This window comes from Dasypus novemcinctus, chromosome 6 (genome assembly GCF_030445035.2).
Source record: "Dasypus novemcinctus isolate mDasNov1 chromosome 6, mDasNov1.1.hap2, whole genome shotgun sequence".
Taxonomy (NCBI): Eukaryota; Metazoa; Chordata; class Mammalia; order Cingulata; family Dasypodidae; genus Dasypus; species Dasypus novemcinctus.
Window position 1 is genome coordinate 128,233,929 of NC_080678.1, and position 6,387 is coordinate 128,240,315.

Sequence of the window (6,387 nt, forward strand, 5' to 3'; positions counted from 1 at the left end):
GAAAAATGACACAATTTATACCCCTAAGCCTAGCGCGCAAGCTCTTCCTCTGTTTCTCCATAGATTGGATACTTCAGAAGTTACAGCTTACCTGAGATCTAACTTTCCCGTGCAAAAGTTTGTGATTTAACTGCTTCCTTTATCACATCCTAACCATTTTAGTTTTTACCTGTTCCTCTTTGTTAAATAAGGAATAGAATTTAGTGCTGAAATGACACTGACCTAGCTCCTTCTTGGGCATCCTTTCACTGCCCATAGGACTGGCCTAAGCTGGTCTCCACTGCTATCCAACCTGGGAGTGGGAGACTGAGGCAGCAGGCTGCCAGGTTACACTAATCAACATTTTTTTAAATGTGAAAACTAACCTAATCTTTGTTTTTTTTACATTTTATGGCTGACAAAAGGTTTAAACTGGGAAATTACCAGGCAAATGGATTCTTAATTCCCTAGCCTAGTAGATAGGTTTAATCTGCCACACCTAGTCTTGCCTTTAAAGCTCTTGCAAAGAGGAGGCCCTTTCCTAATTGTTTCTATAATCAGATTTCTACACAACTTTTTCATCCTGCTTAGTTTAATTTGGGTTTTAAGAATATTTACATATATAGCTGCATATTTAATTTTTAACAATTTGAATAGAGCTCTTTTAAGAATTTTCATTTGTTAATTTGATATTATCCTGATGTATGAAGACATACACTGAGCAAATGGGCAGACACAAAGAGTTAGACACAGAAACACAACTCACTGATATTACTTATAATTTGCATTATTTTATATACTGTTTAGATTAATTAATTAGGGGTCCAGAAATACATATTACTTATATAACTGCATATTTAACCTCAACAATTTGAGCAAACAGGCAGACATGAATAGTTTGACACAAAAACATAACTTTAGTTACTTTAAACTTCCAATTTTTACAAAGCAAGTGTGACTGCAAAACATTTCAAAGACTCTTGAAACTTTTTTAAAATTTGCACTATGGCTGTGCAGTTTTACACTATGACCATGCAGTTTTACATACGAATTTTCTTTCTTAATTAATGGACTGTAACCAAAATGTTCTCAATCATTAGCACTACTTTTTTTGTTTCAGAACTTTATATTTTACTTTGAATTTAGCAGAATTTTGGATAAGCAACAAGATTAATCTTATATATATTTACTGAGGCTATTTGAAGCCTCAGGGAGACAGACTGGTTTCTCTCATGAATTGCCACTCTTAGGAGCACTGACCGTCAGGGCAGGAGACTTCTCCCCCTCCACCCCCTTTTTGATTTTAGAGATAATAAAACTCCAGTGGTAGTTTAACCTTATTCCATCAGGCAGCAATTTATTTAGTTTATACTTGAATTTATGAGAGAAAGGGTTACTAATACCAGGACAGGAGACAGTGATGTCCCAGCTCTTCTCTGGCCTGTAGGGGCAGAAGCTATTATGAAAAAACATAGGCAAAGGCAACGGGTAAGGTTAGGCTTGAAGTAACCATAAACAAAGGAAAGGTTAGTTTAGAATTCACACTTAAATAATAGTTTCAGGCTAAATTCACTCAACTATAATTTCAGTTATTATCTTTCCACTGTTTTATAATATAAATGCATTTGTAAATGATTTTAACTTAAAGTTTATTTTTTAAAACCTGTTAATTTTATAACACCTTTAAACACTTTATTCGACTTATAACATACTAAATGAACTTAACCATTACTTTAATTTTCCTTTTAAGCTAAAAGTATAAATGTCTTGCAGTTAGTTTGAAATAAAAAGCTACTTTTCAGGATTTGATTTCTAGAACATAATGTTCTTTTAAAAGAGATAAGACCCTTTCTTCAAACACTGAGGAAATGATGAGGTTAAAGCACAAGAAGCTATTTTGATAAGATTTTCTTCCTATACTGATCTTACTCAATTTTAATCATAAAATTTTCCTTCCACAAACCTTCTACACTTTCAGTATTCATTCAGGTTTTGTCCCATACTCTACTCTTTCCAATAATCAGTCATTTTGTCTTAGGACAAAATCATCTTCTGTTTCCTTTACAATAAAAACACATTCCATATATCCCACATACTAAGTTACCAGGCAAACTTCTTACAACATATAATTGCCATTAATACTAAACAAGCTTGTTAAAATAATGAACTTTTCTTCACTTTAAATACTTAGTAGCATGTAATACCAGACACAGGTTTTTTGGAAGCAAGTTGGCAGGGAGGCTGTTATAAAATTACCTTTTATTATTATTATCAATTCAGTTTTTGTTTAATAATGACTTTCTGCAATTAGCCACTTAAATACCTTAAACAATGCTTTGTTAAACTTTTATAATTATTTATACCTTTAAGACAAATTTTACCTTCACAGAACACATTCTCTTACTTAAAGTTACTACAATACCTTATAAGAACCTGGGTACAATGCAACCATATTTTGGCTTTGACACCCTGTGGAGGGAACTTTACTGCATTTATTCTGATTCTGCTTTTTACCCCCTTCACTTTCCCCTTCCAGGCAGTCGGGTGCACAAAAATCAGATAGGAATGCGGCTTATGAATAGAAGGCGTGGACTCACTGGATAGGGGCAAGCCACTCCCCCCTTTCCAGATTTCAGCCAAAATGGGCAGACAGAACCTACTCAAATTCGGCAACTCTCCCAGGGACATAGCCACCCTGACTGGGGCAGCCCCAACAAACTTGGGTGCTTGGCGCGGACACAGATGGCCTCCAAGCCCCGGCAAAGGGCCAGACCAGAGGCAAGACAGCAAAGCATGCACAAACATCTAGACTCTGCAAACATCCAGACTCTTCAGTTTTGCCCCATAATCATTTCACCCCCTTGCCAATGGCAAGGGAGGGCACCAGCTCAATTAAATTCTACTTTACATAGCATTGCGCTGACGCTGACACAGACAGAAGCACAAAGGTCACTAATCTGAACCACAAATTCTATATATATTTTTTCAGCATGGCTGCCCCCACAGCCATCACAAACCTTAGAACACTTAACATTTGGTATAAAGCAAATTCATTCACAATTTAGCACCATAACAAAAGATTTCAGCTAGACTTTTTCCACTGTTTAACTTTACACCCAGACCAAGCTCCACTAAAAAGCTGATCCATTTTCCTGTAACCAAGTTGTTTTTTTGTTTTTTTTTTTTAAATCCAGACCAATTTCCAGGACGTTAGGACTCGAACCTATAAACAACCCTTCCTATTAAAATCAAGCCTCCACTCCTTTAGTGGATATAAGACCAGTACCAGATTCTAACACGCAGTTAGACAAACCCAAAACACCAGGGCTTTTTCCCGGTTTTTCTCCAGGACATCAGGACTCGAACCTATAAACAACCCTTCCTATTAAAATCAAGACTCCACTCCTTCAGTGGATGTGAGCCAGTACCAGATTCTAACATGCAGTTAGACAAACCCAAAACACCAGGGCTTTTCCCCAGTTTTTCTCCTTTTCCCAGGCCTAGAGAGAACGGCTTCCCCCCAACTTTCTGGGGCTACTAGGGTTCTCTCGGGAGGTGATCAGCCTCCCCTTCCTAGCAGTTAAAGCTAGAGCTTTCCAGACTGTGCTCACCTGGGGAGTCTTACCTTCTTCCATGTTCGGAGTTCTTTTTCGTTCCCAGAATCTTTCTCTTCAGACCTTCCATTGCCCTCGATTTTTGTCGGGAAGATTCTGGTGGAGCCCACATCTTTTCTGGATTAAATTTAATCCAGAGGTGCCCAGATTTGGGGTTCACCCGAGTCCTCCCGGCTTCCTCGGGGATTTGGAAGGGGCAGCAAAATGCTACCGTCTCTGGCCTTCGTTTGCTGTCCCGGCGGAGTCGCCAGAAATGTTGTAGAATTTGAGAGAGGTTCAATTATTTGCGTATAGAGAGGCCAGGACTCAGGAATGATTTTGAGAAGGAAAAATGGTTTATTGACGGCCGGCCAGACTCGAGAGCTTTCTGTTTCAATCCTGAGCCCCGAACAAGAGTTTGAGTCCCTTTTTATACAGAGAGGAAAGGCCAAATGGTCCTTTTGTTTCAGTTCTCAATAGGCTTCAATTAGCATATATCTTTCACATCTTAGGTAAGCTTTTAGCATGGACTTCAAACATTCTAGATAAGCTTTTTAGCATATTTGGTTTGCATTTCCCCTAAATACTTAAAGTTTATAGACCTTGCATTGTTAAACTGTTTCCTGGGACTGGAGTCCTTGGCATTGTTACCAAGGGCAGGACTGCAGCCTCTTACCGTCACACCCACAAGTCAGAGAGCTTAGGTTAAATCTCTGAAGAGACGAAGAGCCTCCCACCCATAGCCCACATCACACCCAGGAAAACTTCTGGTGTCATCTTCACCACTGGGCAGCATCTAGAAGGTTGCTAACAAGGTGGCCCATGCCTGCAGCTGCATCCTTGGGTTTGTCTAGTCCTTAGGGGTTCTAGGAAACTCCAACACAGCAACCTTTAAATTTAAGGGAAAATGAAGCAGGGAGCTTGACTCCTCACCTGCTATGCTCTTCTGCTACTTAACACCAGTTGAAAAGCAAGTGTCAATTGGTCCCTCTGTTCAGAAAAATCCCCAGCCTTTCAGAGAGGAGCACCTCCTCTTTATTGGGAGACAAGTTAGCACATAATGCCCTCACCAACTCCCTTTTCCAATAGCCATTCCACCTCTCCTTATGGAAAGTCTAGTGGGGCAGAGTGGGGACATTTATTATAATTAAAACAAAATGAAGTATTTTTCTCTTTTGTCCTTGGCTCTGATTCTTCTCCACATGAACAAAGCACTTTCTGCTTAGCCAGCGGGCAAAGGGTCCAGCCAAATGACCATATAAAATACGAGATGTGTATGTAGTACTGGTATTCACGATTCAGGTCTTTTTCTATTATGTGTGCTAGAAGAACCTTAGAAGCAAACTTACAACTTAACTTTTCAAACTACTATCTATCTACTCCCACATCTGCATCTCTCTGTATTCTATCTCAAATTAATGGTGTAATTATCCACCCAATTGCACTCAGTTCAGAAATGAGAGATTACCCTGGGTTCTTTTCTCATCCTTATCAACTGTATTCAATCAATCATTAAATCCTATAAATTCCAGAGATCTATCTGTCCAACCTTCATCACCTTTTGTTTGAATTGCAATAAATCCCTAAGTGGCTTCCTATAAGGCGGCAAGAGCTTATCCTCCAAATGCAACCAGGTATTCCCTGCTTCAAAACATTTGACACCTGTGGAAACAACAATAAAAGCCCCCTATTTGAGAATGAAAAATATGATATTGGAAAACGCTTTCCTTTTTGCAGATTAGAAAAGATTTAATTAATAGCACACTCTAAGCAAATCACTTGAATTTGAAAATCTTTTGTTTACTGTGTTGTGAATCCCTCCTCTTTGCTGATAACAGGAGCTCTAAAAATAGAATATCTATCACTGTGGCTGCTAAACAGAGAACCTATTTGCTGGCTAATCAAATTGCGAGAAGATCTAAAGCAAGATCGAACTGATCACGCTGGATCTGTACGCTATCTTATTTGACAGACGCCCCTAGAGTGTTTTCCTGCTATTTTCAGAGTGAGGAGATAAGGATTCCTGCAGCCAGGCTGTTTGATTAACCACATAAAATGCAAATTTTGTTTGTCAAGGTTTACATGGCTAAGAGATTATGATAAATCACAGCTAACAAAAGCTTAGGAGACAAAGGTTCATGAATTTTACACGTTGCTAATTGTTGGAGAAAATATGGCTCTTACTGGGACACGGAGACTGATTGACCATAGGCAAAGAATTTATTTAGTGAGAAGCTCTCCCAGTGGAGGGAATCTGAAGAACAGACTTCAGTCCCCCCTCCAGCATGGTGCGGGCCTGAAAAGAGACTTCGGCCCACTCCTAGAAAGGGGGAATTTGAATTTATACAGTACATTCTTCAGCAGTGGGAATGATAGTTAGTGGGAGGGAGTTGAGGGTCCGAGTGAGGTGCAGGGACCAATAGGAAGATTTAGAGGTGAGAAAATTTTCCTGATAACGATTAAGTCGTTTATGGTCTTTTGGCATGCTACAGGAACAAATGTTTCTTTTGATCTGTAGGGATTAAAGGATATGTAAATAGTAAAGGTATCCAGCTCGGTCTCCCTCTGATATGCAGGTAGAGGTAGTAAAAGAGCGCCCAGTCCCTCTGATGTGCAGATAGTAAAGATCTCTATCTCCCTTTACTCCTGTCTCTAAGGGGCTCCTTTGTTTAACCTGTGGAAAAGTGCCCTCAGACATGGGGGAAGGGGTTTTTACCTTTTTCCCAAAACTTATCAGGGGAAACTTAAGTACACCTTGTTAATTATTGCAAACCTCTAACATATCATCTTAGGTAAAATAACATCCCTGGAGGAC